Source organism: Coturnix japonica, chromosome 10 (genome assembly GCF_001577835.2).
Source record: "Coturnix japonica isolate 7356 chromosome 10, Coturnix japonica 2.1, whole genome shotgun sequence".
In the NCBI taxonomy this organism is placed as follows: domain Eukaryota; kingdom Metazoa; phylum Chordata; class Aves; order Galliformes; family Phasianidae; genus Coturnix; species Coturnix japonica.
In genome coordinates, this window is record NC_029525.1 from 4,647,664 (window position 1) to 4,662,639 (window position 14,976).

Sequence of the window (14,976 nt, forward strand, 5' to 3'; positions counted from 1 at the left end):
AGTTTCTTTCATTTCCTGATCCCATCTAGTGCTATAATTTGTACACTTAAGACAGAATGCCACACTAAGTTGGACATTGGGAGTCATATTTTTCTATCTTCACTTCTTCTGAAGTTCTTAGCACAGTTTCTGGGGGAGTTTGTGATAATATCCAGGTGTAGTTAGACCAGTTGTTGTACACTGGTCATTAATATGTTGAGTATTAACGCAGTGATTAGCCATGACAGGTATGAAAGAGAAGCCTCTGTATGTTTTTCAGCCCACAGAGGTGTGATGCTGTTTCAGGTAAAGCTTTCTTTTAATGATCAGAAAAAAATGATACACTACTTAATGGTGGCAACTGCCTTACAGCCTGTCCCTTCCTGATGATCTTGTCAAAATCCACATACATAACATTGATCTGAACTCTCCTTTGTCATATTTGCTGTGGTCTTTCTATGTGATTGCAATGTGATAGCATGTACATCTTGAAAGCACTGCACTTTAAGTTTATTGCGCTACCTCTTAGTCTGTACAATTGGGACTAATCAAGACTTCAGCTTCCTCTTGCAAGGCTAGAAATCCAACAGCCAGAAAAGGAAACAACGTGCTGGTAATGATAATGTCACATGGCTATGAGATGATGTTTACAGTGCATGTAATTTCAAGGATAAGTTATAAATGTTCTTACAGTTCTGCATGGATTCATCACTGTTAGCTAATTCTCTTCTTTTTATTCTGTTTTAACTCTATAGCTCAACACTCACCATTCAGTCTCTGTCTCTTAAGTTTTTATACACAAGCAAAATTGAGACCTCCAATCTGAGAAAAGAGGGGATATCTGAACTACTGGGATTCCCATGAGGACATAAACGTCTTATACTATCTTGTAGGGTGAACTTCCATGTCTAGGTCAGCATGCAGACCAGAATGGACCTTGTCTGCTCAACAGGAATAACTGCTATTGAGTTTGTTTCCATGAAGTATCATGCCTTTGTTTACAGGGACTTTTATGTATACTATATATAGCATATACTTCTAGCCTAGTATCAAAGCAGCATATTTTTCCCCTTCTGCTGTTGGGATCAGTGGGTAAATAATGCTCTTAGTTACTGAGTACTAAGGCTTGAAAAATGAAAGGCAAGAGCCTCAGTGCCAAAGCCCTTATATTCCAAAATAATGCAAACTAAATGTTGTGTTTTTCTTTCAGTAAGGCCCCTGCAATTGCTGCATGTAAATTCCTTTCAGTAAACTTAAATCTCCTACTGGATCTCCTTGTCTCTGAGGCATCAGATCTTCAACTTGTGCTCAGGAAAACAGCTGAAATGTTACTGACTTAAAAGAGCAGCAACTTCCACTTGAGTTTCTCTCTCCTGTGGCTCGTACCAAGAATGAAGATGAACAGCTGACCTATTGCCTTTGCACTTAATTGCAAGATAATGAAACTGTGTTACGATGAAAGGATTAAGTGATGCATACTAGGGAGAGGAAGGTGTGTCTTACAGGTACGTGTTATTTCCAAACCACACTGAAGTACCAGACTCTGTGCAAAGTGATGCTCACCTGGGGTTAGTATAGTACCCCCTTAACTAATGGATTTTTCTGATTTATTGTTCTATCCAGTTCCATGAATTTAAGAATTAGAACTGATCATTAAAATCTCTATTGTGAATAGAAAATAAGAGAAAGAAATGCTGTAAGTACAGTCTTTAAACATTTTGAAGTATTACTGAATGACAAAACTAAAAGGTGGTGATGATTTTCCTTCTCTAATGGTCAATTATATTTTTTCAGTAAATATACTTCAAACGAATCCTAGGACTGCAAAGCCAAAAACTGTAAGTACTAATCAGCAAATTGAACCTATTGCTTCACCCCAGCAGGAAGAATTTCAGCCTAGAGACCCTGCCTGTATCCAACAGCTTATTGTGCACGGGGCTCTCTTCATTCCTTAGGTAAAATGTTGATCCTTCAGCACAGGACAGAGGAGTCTGGCCTCTTATGGTGTACAGTCTACAGTGCAACATCAGTGAAGGTATGTGAGAATTTATTCCTCTTTTTCCATGACGCTGATGAGCCAATTCAAGCCTTTTAGAGACAAGGGGCTGGTGGGGGGCTCTTCAAGTGCATGTAATACTCAACACAGGTTTTATCAAATGCATCCAGTTAAAATCTGAAAGGTAGAGTAATAATTTGGACCTTGGTGAATGTACATGCTGGACAAAGATCTCAGTGATTTACATTCCTTTTGTAATGCATTGTATGCTACAAACTGATGGTTTCAGCTGCACCGCTCACCTTCTGTTACAGCAAAAAAGGCAGTTAGTGAAAACATGCCATCAGCAACTGAAGTTTAAAAAAGAGAACTCCCCAGCCTTGATTCTCCCTCTTGCAGGAAGGAAAAAGAAGCTTACCCACAGCTGACATAACCAAATGTGTCTGCAGGGAACACGCAGTTAAGGTACCAACAGAAACATAAGCTTTCTATTACAAATGGCTGTCTGGATCTGTCCCCTGCTACCTTAGAATTCCTCTGTTGTTACACAGCCCACTCTGCAAGCTCAAAACAGCTCCAGATCAAACATCTGACTGTTCTATGGGAGCTCGTAATGTCATTACACTCCTTGGCATTCTCTCCAACCCACTCTTGCAGTGGAAGAAGAGATTATGTGTTCATGCATTTCCCCACCACTTTCCAGTCTGTGCTGTCTCCTAGTGAAATTCACTAATGAATTACTACGAAAGATAAGAACTTAAAAGTTTGACCAAACATAAAGCCTCAAACCTGAAGTCACTTGTAAGAATGTTTGAAATCAAAATGAAACATCACAAGTTATCCTTGTCTATACAGTGAACACAAAAACTGCCTCTGTAGTGGTCTAAACAGAGCTTTCAATGAAAGCTGACTTCATCAAAATGCTCCCAGTAATGTTTTTGATCCCTAATGTAGTAATTCAGATTGCTTAATTGGGAGAGCAGGCAAATAGGTAATGATAAATTATATGGCTGAATTCCTGCTGGAGTTGTGAAACTTCGGCTCCCCGCGCTGTTACAAGCACTTGCCTTCGTAAGTGCAAAGAAGGAATCATATGACCCCATGAATCAGTCTTTTCTCTGTTGATACATCAGTGATTTTTTTATTATTCTTTTCTATTAAAAACAGAGAAATGCTTGTAAAAGCAAAGCTTATTGAATTAATTGAAGGTAGCCCCGCTATGTAAAATAACAGACTAAAGGATTATTCATCTAAACTTAGACCTGTGCTTTATTTATCTGAATTCTGGAAGATGTTGAAAGTGATCTGCCTCCAACTGAAGTCCATGTACTTTGGCATGAATAGACACTGAGGGTTAAGTTATGACAGACTATGTGCACAGCATCTCCCAGGATTTGGAGACAAGATGACATCTTATTTTGTTAGAAGCCAAGCAAGCAAAAAATAGGAAAGTTGCCCCTTGCTATAGCTATGAAATATCTCTGTGAACTTTCAAATTGTTTAATCAGCAACATTGTAGAACACAACATACGTGAAATGTGATTCTGCAGAGCTTATAAGCATAGCTTTATAGCTGAGCAAAGCAGTTTGATACTGAAAGTTTGCCATAAGAAGAAAGGGGGTGGGAATTTTACTTTTGTTTTTGACTCTGGATGCGTTGTGCCAGAATGCAAGGTGGTACTGATATAGATTATGGGCAGCATCAGTCAGTGACCATTTAGAGCATCCAGCTTCATGAAACAGGCAGTTCTGGGAAGTAATTTCATGGGCTGGTAATCAGACAGTAGGACTATTGCATGACACGAGCAGCTTCCATTCAAGGTATGCATAGACCTGTACGTACACTTAAGAACTTGTACACAGACTGTAAAGCCGTATTTCTCATTCAAGCCTGGACTCATTTTACTTTTTAATAACAGAACCAGGTTCTGTGAAAACAGTTGCACTCATGTTCTGATGTGCACACGTTTACAGCAGGTCAGCTTTTTAGAAAAGACAAGTAGTTCAGCATTCAACCCTTGCAAGTCTCATTTTTTTATCCTGTTCTATCAGTACCTTTCTTGTTTATTTTGCATCTCCTCATCTAACAGTCTCCTTTAAGCACCCCAGACTTAAAGAAAAAAAAGGGCAAGTTACCCACTCCTTTCTAGTTTCAGTTTGCTTTTCAGTCTTTTCTATGTGTTATTTCTTTAAAACTACAAATACTTGTGTAAGCATGTTGGTCTCATTCTCATATACAGGCAGAAAATAAATAGGGTAAAATTTTCAGTAATTACCCATTATTTAGTTTTCTTTTAGTGCTGGCTATCTTAATTATTTTGTTAGCAGTTGCATTAATTCATAGGTATGCAAACTGAGTTCTCTGAATATCAGAGAATGTCCAGTCCAGTGTCTCAAGCTTTTTCCAAGAGCATGTGTTTTAGCACCTTGCTCATATTCTATACTGAATAGGAGTGATTGGTTATTAATGAGATTTTGCAATGAGACGCCCTCAGGATTGATTCCTCCTTAGGTAGGTCTGCAAAGCAATTTCACCCAGAATCTGTGAGACTTCAGGCATCAGAAGTTCATATGATGGGAGCACACCATGCAACAGGAGAGGCTGCAGTAGATAAGCATCACTGGAAGAGCATTGTTTCTTTCAGCACAGCCCTGGGTGCAGCTCAGAACCTGCAGTTTCTCTGTGTTTTATGGTATTTTGCTGGACATCTGCTTGCAAGGTCACAGACCAGTTATGTCTGATACATGGGACTGTGATACAGGAGAGAGGCCATGGCAACAGCCCCTCTGGCAGTGAGTGCTGGCAGTGAATGAATCAAGTATGTGGTTGTGGAGGAGTAAGAGTTAGCATCCAGTTTTCTGAGTATGGCTTTGGATTTAACATAACCATAATGTGAAGATTTTACATAGAAGGCAGACATATTTCAGAGATGACTTTGTCAAGGCCATCTTGGAATATGTAACTGAAAACTTCTCTCTTTTCTTTGGAAATGCAGGAACTATCTGGATTCTTTTTTTTTCTTTCAAAGTAGTATTGGAAGGAGCATCTTTACTGTTTTGAAATTCATAACATTATACATCTATACAAACATAGCTTCTTGATGTCTTATAACTGTTTTTTCTTTGCATGCCTTGCTCATGTTTTCATTGCTTCCCCTTACAGAATAGTCTAGCCTTAAAACCGCTTATATTTCTGCACAGAATGTGGCTAATATACAGGAAGCATACTAGAAGGGCCATCTAGCAGCCACCACTTGCACTCTAAAGCAGTTAAGAAGCCTCTTGGATGTGTTTTTGACTCGCTGTTTTATTGCCAGAATAAGCACTTTACCAAGGTTCTGAGATCTACAGGTTACATTCATGTCTAGATGCAGTTGCTCTATAGGCGTACAAGTAGTAGTAAAAAGATTTCTGTTACTTCTTAACATATAAATTATTAGTGCCTCAGCCACATTTACTCATGCTCTGCTACACTTTATCATTTAAGAAACTAGCTGATCTGCTCTCTAACAGCCTTGATCTTTTGGGCTGTTAGGCAAGTAAGAAAATGTTAGTCTTTGGAAAGATAATACTTCAGTAGTCACAGGTATTTACTGTTCTGTGCAGAAAATAGAGAACATCAGCATCATATAGTTAAATACACAGTGTTGTCTGCTTGCTTATAGAGAAACATTTCAAAGTGAAAAACAGTTGTGCTGCGGTATTCTTGTTCTTACTGTGTTTGTACTTGAAATGGCAACAACTGCACTCAAAGGGAAAGCATGTTAGTTTCTTCAGAAAGGAAATACCACAGAACTCTACAACTGTTGAGCTGAGGAAACTGTTAAATGATAACTTGCAAAGTTTATCATTTGCAAATGAGAGTACGGCTCAGTTCCGTCAAAGCATGCAAAGAAAATCTGAGTGTATCACATCAGTTGTTGTGACACATTCATCTTTCTGTGATAACTTCATCTTACCATCTATGAAAGCAGATGTCTCTCTGTGTGTATATATATGTACATATATGTATATATATATATATATATATACACACACATAAAACATACGGAAAAATGTAGCTTATACCAAATGTCTGCCTCCCTGATTGACCTGTAGGATCTACTACAGGCACCAGTAGCCATATCCAGCTTACAACATCTGTGCCTACTACAGAAATACACAGTGTAACCTGGATGCACCCAGGACTTTGTTACCTTCTACATTTTTAATGAGAGAAAAGAATTTCTAAGCTCAGTGATTTGTACATTCAAAAGTAAGAACTCTATAGCATATAAAAATTATGTTTTCATAAACAGTCTGTAAGGACACCAGTCAAGATAAGGATGAAAGAAGGATGAAAGAATGCTTCTGCAAAGTTCCATGTTAGACTGAGGAAAAGGAGAGTACTCAAATCTATATTATTCTATCCTATCAAGCTCAGTGAAAGAGCTGAGCTATGACTTTTTTATTTTATTGAGCCCTAAAGTTTCAGGTAATTAGCAGCAGTCTATCAAATAATGGCATTTTAAAGGTTGGAGAAAAGGTTGTAGGTTCACTATAGCTTGTCATTATAGAGCTGATCTTGCTTTGATATGTTCAGTGATATTGTTTTCTCCAGAGGCAGCACTGCTCAAAAATTGATGTATGGAAATGCAGAAAAAAACCAACACAGTGAGTGGCTTTCACCTGTAAACAGTATTAGCAACAGGGTCTAAAAAAGAATAGCCATTCATCTTCTAGATCCTGTACTGTGAGTTAGGTGAGAGCTTATATTGGTAGAGAAACAGCATTTTTACTTAGTCCAAGCTGTTTAACAGAAACAGCCAATTCCATAAACTGAACTTACTTTAAGAAACAGAACGACAAAATGTTCTTTACTCCATTTAAAGCAAAGCAAAATACACCTTTGGAGACATCCTGAACCTTTGCTTAGAAGAAGCTGCTGCTGACCAGCTGCGCTTTGGCAAGCAGTGCTTAGAAGCTGTTTCTCAATCCAGTTTTGTCTCTGCATTTTGCATGGAGAGCTCCATAATTAGCACCTTAATAAGGTGTCTGACAGTCATGTTCCTAAATACATTTCCTTCATATGTTTCCCATTTGTTTAAGTCTGCGACAGGGTTTACAGAAAAGCATTTATGCCAACTGTTTTACAACCTTTACTTACTTCATTGAGCACAGCAATGACAACACTGATGGGATGCTCAACCATCTCATTCTCTGAAAGTCATCTGTGAGACCTGTTGATTAAAACAGTTCCCCAGAAGTTAGAGTCAAAAAGATGCTGACTTAAATTATGGCTGATTTGGTCAAGTAAGTGGTGCCATTAGTAAAACTGTCCCACAGACTGAGAGGGGGTGCCAACACAAGAAAATTGACCGAAGCTGGAAGGAAAATGTAGAAAAATGGTGAAAGTCTCCTTCAGTATGTAAAAGTAATTACTGATCTTGTTTGATGTATGTATATGCAGAGGAGACGCTAAGAAAGTTGTGTAATGAGTCTTGAGAAGCATTACGTTCCCATAATATGCAGCTATGTTCCCACTGGTAGCATAGCACTAATAGCATATCCTTGCTTCTGCAAGTCTTTTGTAGGTCGTGTTAGTGAGAAGAATTCTGTTATTTCCAAGAATGATGACAGTAGGAGAAAATGGAAGATGCAGATGTTGTGTATCTCTGCATAAAGGAGAAAAACATCTGTCGGTGAGTGGTGGCAGATAACTAATTCTTCAGGGTATCCAAGACGTCCAGTTTTGTTTTGGCTGCGCTCTTAAAATTTCAAAAACCAACTTTGTAAATACACCCTGGGTTTGTTATACAAGAAGACTGGTATTTGCCAGCATTCTATTGGCACTGCTCATATGGACATACATATGCCAAATGGAAATTTCCATTGACTTAGAGGGGCTTTCAGTGCTCTGTTAGGATTTTCACATGCGTGCATAAGGGCTGCATATAATTCACATTGGTCTTCCAAAATGCATTAATCGCCAAAACAAACAAAAACTGCCAAAGTAATCCTGTTTTAATGCTCCTCTGCTGTTCTGCTGGCATTAAAAGAAATGACAAATTTAAATCCATTAACCACTCTCCCCCCCCTCCCCCCATAATACATAACAGGAATTAGTTAGTGGCCTCTCTGTGTTTGTTACAGCAGAATCCCAAGTTATGAAGTAAAGAATCTAGGAAAGCCCCGTGTACGCTGTGAGGTTTTGCAAGAATCTATGAAGTCCTGGTCTTGCATGTAAATTTATACCAATGTAATTTCATTTATTTCACCCAAATTGCAAGACAAATATTTCTCTGAGATTTTAAAAGCAGCTCACCATTGCGGAATATTTTGGCGGGAAGTATGACAGACTAGGCTGCCATGTTCTAACCCTTCTCAGCTAGCTCTACTGCAAGGCCCCTAGTGGAAATACAGCCATTTAGCTGAAGAAGCTCAATTACTCCTTTTCAACTGCTGTACCTCTGCTGGTCTTCCTCTAGAACCAAGTGCTTAGCATTTCTGCTCCAGCCCTCGAGCAGGTTTTAAAACTACTGTCAGTGATAGTAAAGACTACATGCCCAAGCTGCTCATTCTGCTCATGTGTTGCTGAGTTGTTTTTGCTTGTTGCAGGGCCAAAGCTGATGGAAAGCTGAAAATGTATAGCAGCAATACAGTGCTCTCCCCTGAATAGTGTTCCAGTCCGGAAAACACATAATGTGCAATAAATCCAAGATAGCTTATTGATCCAGTGACTGCAACACCAACAGTCGGTCGAAAATATTTTGCCTGCAGTTCCTGAGAACTCTCCAAAAATGCTGTAAATGATTACAGAAAATCCTTCCCTTGCACCAAAGGTCGTTTCAGGACATGTGCACTTCAGTACTATTTGACTTGTGCCAAGTTCCTGGTAAGTAAATTTTTTTTTGTTGGGGCTGCAAAAAAAGCTTTTGAGGTCGCTTTTTCCACCAGTAGCTACAAAGATGGAACTCTGAAGTTTTAAAAACTTTTAAGTGGAGGCCGTGCACGACCTGCTGAGTCTGCAAGATGTGAAAAATACAGGATATGTGTGTCTGGCTTCAGTGCCTGAACTTAAATAACCTACATTGTGTAGCTGTTGTTAAAACTATACACAGCAAGATAATGAGCTCACTGCCCAGGTGGATCTGCCTAATAAACGCCTAGTTGGTAACAAAGGGATACCTCTGCAAATACTATAGAAAGGAGCCTACAAAGGCTATTCTGCATTAAAAGACTGTAGAATGTTTTTGGCTCTGTCACTACTGATTTCCAAACAGCTGATCCAAGTCTGGAAGGTGGGGGAAAAAAATTGGAACATACTTAAGTTATAAAACAGAACTAGAAACCACATGTCCAATATAAACAAGTTCCAGGTTTGTGCTCTTGGACGTGCCATAGCCATGTTCTACCAGGCAACAACACAATGCAGCACTTGTCTTTTGAATGGTTAAAGGCTCCTTCTTTTCAAATGAAATCTGACTGAGTTTAGTTCTTAATGAATTACAGTTTCATGAAAGATTTGTTTATACAGAACATGTATGACATACAGATAGTTTCTAGTGTCCTGCAGAGAAGCACTGGATGAGCTACTGCACAAAAATCATCTGCAGGTACTTCAGAACACTTTTTCCCTAAGGCTGTAATTAATTTCTAATATAAGTACACTCCTCACTCCTTCTGGACTGTCTGCACGACCGAGATCTTTGGGATTTTTCTGTTAATCACCCTCTGCTCTCCTAATGTAAGATCTCAGGCTGCACACATTGGCAACTTGCTGTCAGAGTAAAACTTGTCTCAGCAAAATGTAATTTGCAAAGAATTGTGCAAGTCACAAATTGCTCGGTTTTCTTTCTGTAGATTTTCTTTCCTGGTTTACTGACTGTGTTTCTGTGCAACATAACCCAACCATGAATCCCCTCCTCAGACTCAGTGCTCATCTTTCTCTTCCCGTCAGTCAGCAAAAGCAAACAGAGAAAAGTTGGGGAAAAGTTTACAGGGAGAAAATATTTAGCTATGCTGATTACAGCCCTTTCAAAGATAGTGAAGAAGAAATAGGAGTTTTTATCTTGGTAGATCCAGTCTTCATTTCAGCTATGACAATGACTTGTACAATTTTGCTTTAAAGGCTTGTTAGCTCCAATACCTAAACTCTGTCAGTTGTTATCAACAGCTTTATTTCTCCAAGAAGGCAGAGAGACCTTCTCTTATGGTCCAGATTTCTGAAGTACTTGCTCAGTTTTTCATTCTGTTCTTCAGGGATACAAAATGGTCACTTCCTTCTACAGTCTTTTCAAGAGAGATTTTTTTTAAGTTGAAAAACAACTTCAGCTATTAAATAGCAGACTTAATCATTGCTCTGGTCTTCCTAATCAATATATTTTTATCACACATCCTATATTCCAGAGTTAACTGTTTTTCATATGTTCTGTCATGTCTTATATAGTATTTAAAAAATGGAGGCAACAAGCTTCAGCAGTTGGACTGGATGAAGAAATTCTTGACAAGATCTGCTCTTCAATGGATGTGGGACGATAATGGTGGGACACAGTGTTCTTTGGTTCTGTGAACTTTATCGTGTGTTTGCTCCTATTGCAAAATACTGTCAGACATAGCTTTTGGTTTTTCAAAGTATGTATTGTATTGTACACTGGACTGTGGTAACCAGACAAGTACAAATTCATTTCCTATTGTTATTCTAAATGACCCAAAACATAACATATCTCAGAGATAACAGCTTTCAGGCTATCCTGTCATTAATAATTCAGAAACTGATGAATGATTAATACCTTAGTAAAGACTGAAAGGGGTGCAGGGAAGGGAGAAGACTTTCACAGAATATCTGTATAACTGTCAGAAGATTTAGTGCTTTTTTTGTAGCTAATACTAGTAAATGCAGCTGTCACCAATTGAATTCTCCACACAACCAATTAAACCCAAACTCTTTTGCAGCTGAGTCAATTGTATCCTGTTACTCAATCCTGAACTAGAGAGGTAAATGGAGTGAGCAGCAGCAGTTTTGCCTTTCTGACGCTGGCTACTTCTGAAAATGTAAGTCTTAAAACTTGCTTACTCTTTCATGAACTTTGTGCTCTGTACTTATTTTGAGAGATTTTTAAGATGGAAAGCTGTAGAGCGTATATACTGCTTATTTATTACCTTCAGAAAGCACAAACTGTTTGCATCTTGGCTTAAAATCAATATGCGTAGCTAGTATGTTTTTTGGAGTTGCACACTGGACTTAGGACCTTAGCATGACTTTTAATGAAGTTGTATCATGTTTTCTTCTACACTTTAAACTTTCTTAGAAGAATTAGCAGCGCTTCTCAAGAGTTACAGAGCTATTTCAGAAAAACAAACAAACAAAACAAAAAAAATCCCACAAAATCAAGGCTTCACAGTTTTGTACTGTTCTGAAAATTAAAGGGTTATTGAAAGATGACTAAGAGCATCAATTTTCAGTAAGGTTCAGGAACAGGCAACTGTACTAAATGAAGATAAGGGAGAATGCTTATGGTTTAGGCTGCAGGGGCCATGTGTACAGTTTCATTTGAAGCTGAAGCTGTCCTGAGGCTGTTGTTTGAGCTGGTTTCAAGGAGTAACATTTGTGAGAAGTTTTTGCTAAGCTTAGAAAGGAGGTGGAAAGCAGTATAAGAAAGAGTATTATGGGGCAGAAAAGCTTAGAGGCGCCCTGTAACCACTTGATAAACTGAGTGTATGCCAATGGTAGTGAGTAAGGCACGTAAAGCCAGCCAGCTAACCAACATGAGTAAAATAAACTGGAGGCCCAGCTACCAGAACTGAGATTGCAGAGCAGCATTGCGAAGGCTAAATTCACTTAGCTTGTACTCCTGCTTGTGGGAAATCAGCACCTCCTGTTTCTGCTGGTGTCCCATTCAGGGTGAAGGCAGCTTTATGTTCAGTCCAGAGCTCCTAGCTTAGAGGACAGGCTGAACTAGTGGTACACAGCACTAGCTGGGGAACACAGGAGGAATTGCTTCAAGTTTCTTATATTGCAGCCTTCTTTATCAACATTGCCTGCCTTCAGCTCATGTATGTTTGCCACCTTCTGCAGTCATTATGTGCTTACACAAAGGAAGCTAAAAGGGAACATAAGCCAGATTTAGTCCACTTTTTTCTAGCTAAGCTCTTAAGTTTCCAGTTATTGGGAGGTGCTAAAATGCAAGGTACACCTTATTTCATTGGCCTGTGAACTTGCTTCTCCTTATGCTTGTTGCTCAGTTTCTTCACTTGCGTTTATCTGACACCTTGATTCAGATGAACTTTATAGAAGTTGTGCCTAACTGCTGTGCTTTAAATTAACATAGAACAAATCAGATTTACTAGAACCAAAAGTGAAAACCATCCTTCCTTTTAAAACACTATCTGTACTTTGTATCAATGCTTTTTTGCAAACCTGAACACAGGTTGAATACCATGCTACTTTGTCCAGCCTAATTGTTATGCTAGCATTACCCTTGTGAGAGTGAGGCCCAATTCATTTGTGTGTCAGAAGACTGCTTTCAAATACCAAATATATGATGAGTTTCCCCACCTTCACAGACCTCAGTTATGAATTCATTAGAAAAATTCTCCTTAGGGAAATGACTGTGAAGAAATTGTAAGTTAAACATTGATTTTTTTTGTATGCGTTCCTTAGTGTTTCCCTAAGATTGTGTTACTGCCTCAAAATAGTGTTGCCTAAAAATTCCAATAGTGTTCCCTTAGAATAAGATAGCCTCTTTCTATGCCCAGGTGGCCATGGAGAAATAAGCTATGACAATTTAGTGATGGAACAGAGGAGCTACTGTTAAGTGACCTGTCCCACAAGACATACTTATCACAGTAGCACTTCAGATTGACACTGTTGGCTACTTCTCCTTAGCTCATACTAATAAGTGCAAATACATTGACTTCTGGTTATTGAAAACCACCTCCTACATTCTAGTGTAGTGTTTAGTGAGCATTACCCATAAGTCCAGAAGGAAAATTCACTAGAATAATTGAGCAGTGCTATATCTTGTGTTTTCTCTGCATGTATGATGAGATACTTATGCAGATGGGTAAAAGCTTTAGAGGTCACAGTGATTTGGGGGGAGCTGTAATATATAGAACTTTGGGGATCCTATGTATTTGCATGTTGTATAACTCAATGAGTCTATGCACTCTATAACTTCTCAAAACACAGTGGTTGTGCATAATGTGCTATGAGGTTCTACCTTGAGGTGGCTATCAGGCTTTGCACTTTTTCTTCCCACTGATGCATCAGAGATACTAACTGGTTACCAGTGACTCCAGAGAATTTTCAAACCTGTCTAGTAAGCCTGTGCAGAAAACTTGCCTAAGAGGAAGGAGAATTTTGTAATGTAAGTCCTTTGCCTGATTTTCTGAAAGTGCTTCCTGGTGAGGAATCTTCTCAGAAGTAAAGGGGATTTCTTAAGCTGCTAGGCCAGAGGAATTTCTGTATCAGTGAGATCAGTGTAGTTTGAGACAGAGTGCTGCATCTGTGGAGCACAACACAGCTTCTGAGGTCCACGGGAACCTCAGTGGAAAAGAATCTGGACTTGACGTTACCCGCTGATACTAAATATAACCTTCTGGTAAACATTAAATCTTCAAGGGTTTTGTGGCTGATGATCATGGTAAACTCCAGCACATCCAGTGAGTGGGTGGGGTGGAAAATATAAACATGAAAGGAAACCTGGGGGGATGGGGTTTGCAGGCTGGTGAAGGGAACTGTAGAGAACTTGGTGACCAGTGTTATCCGCCTGGTTCAAGGTTGTTTTCGTTAACAAAGGTGAAGCATTCCAAAGGTTAAGCTTGCCTTACTGGCTGGCATACAAAGCACAAGACACTGTGGATCACTTCGGCTCGTATAGCTTTGTTCTAAAACACTGCACTCCAAGCAGTGATCTAAGGACAAAAGGAAGACACTGCCTCCTTGGCTGTTCTAGCTTTAATTCTGTTAGAAATGGGTTAATTAGCATCCTGTACACTGCTGTCTGCTTTGGTCGTTTGAGCATTGAAATTGAGCTAGAACAATCAAAACACCAAACAGCCAAAACATAATGGCAGCTTTCAGTTTCTATGAATGTGGACTAGATTTAACTGAACAACACTTGAAAGGCTGGGTATCTCTCTGCCACACCATAACATCAGTGATACAGCTTGCCCCTCCTCCAAGCATGAAGAGCAAAGCCTTAAATTTGTGAGCGCGGTGGCTGACGAAGGCAGGCAGGTTTCTAAAGCTGGTCATAAACTGCACTGTACAGATATCTCTAGCACTATCATTGGTATCTTTTAGCCTGCAGTACTTCGGTTTGCCCTTAAATACCAGCTGGTCTAGTCATACAGCACATGGAAATTTTTCACTCCGTAGCAGAAGCTTTTGATTGGTGCTTAGGAATCAGGTTTGGGAGTTAGTAGGGCAGCTGCTTAAAGTACATTTCACATGCTGCTGGAGTGCTTGATCCAGTGTCTGTTGACATGGATAGCCACTACCCTGTGCACAGGACACGTGGGTAGACTGATATGTACATGTTAGCAAGGTAACTTTTTGATCACTGAAAAGCAAAGGAGACCCAAGACCCATGTTCTAAATCAGTAAAGCCCCCTTATGTTTTGGAGTTCAACCAGTCTGTAAGTCACTGCATGTTGTTGGCTTTTCCAAGCCTGCCACAGCTTACTTTAAGAAAAATAAAAACAGCACAAGTACCTTGGGAAACACTGCAAGACAAGTAAGAGGTATTAAAGCCTTTAAAACTGAATCCAAACAGAGACAGACCTGTTGCCAGTGAGGAGGAAAACTTGGCAGCTTTGTTTAAAGCTTCCCACACAGATGCTGGAGTCAAAAAAAACCACAACACCCAAAGAAGCTCTGGTCCCTGAGGGTCCTGCCACTCCCCGGGCAAAACCATTCCTTTCCCTGCTTTTCCTCTAGCTCTCATACACATGTTCTCCTTCTCTCTCTGTGCCATTAGTTACAGCAATAACAAATTAAGCCCTACAGACCTGGAAAA

The 14,976-nt window shown here is 39.4% G+C and overlaps 1 long non-coding RNA gene across 1 annotated transcript; it reads left to right on the forward strand.

Moving 5' to 3' along the window:
- The first annotated feature begins 2,126 nt into the window (after positions 1-2,126).
- On the forward strand, positions 2,127-11,067 carry LOC107318641. The gene is made up of 5 exons (XR_001557418.2): positions 2,127-2,440; positions 7,539-7,656; positions 8,573-8,849; positions 10,404-10,497; positions 10,910-11,067. It is a non-coding gene; the product is annotated as an uncharacterized LOC107318641 (long non-coding RNA).
- The last annotated feature ends 3,909 nt before the right edge of the window (positions 11,068-14,976 follow it).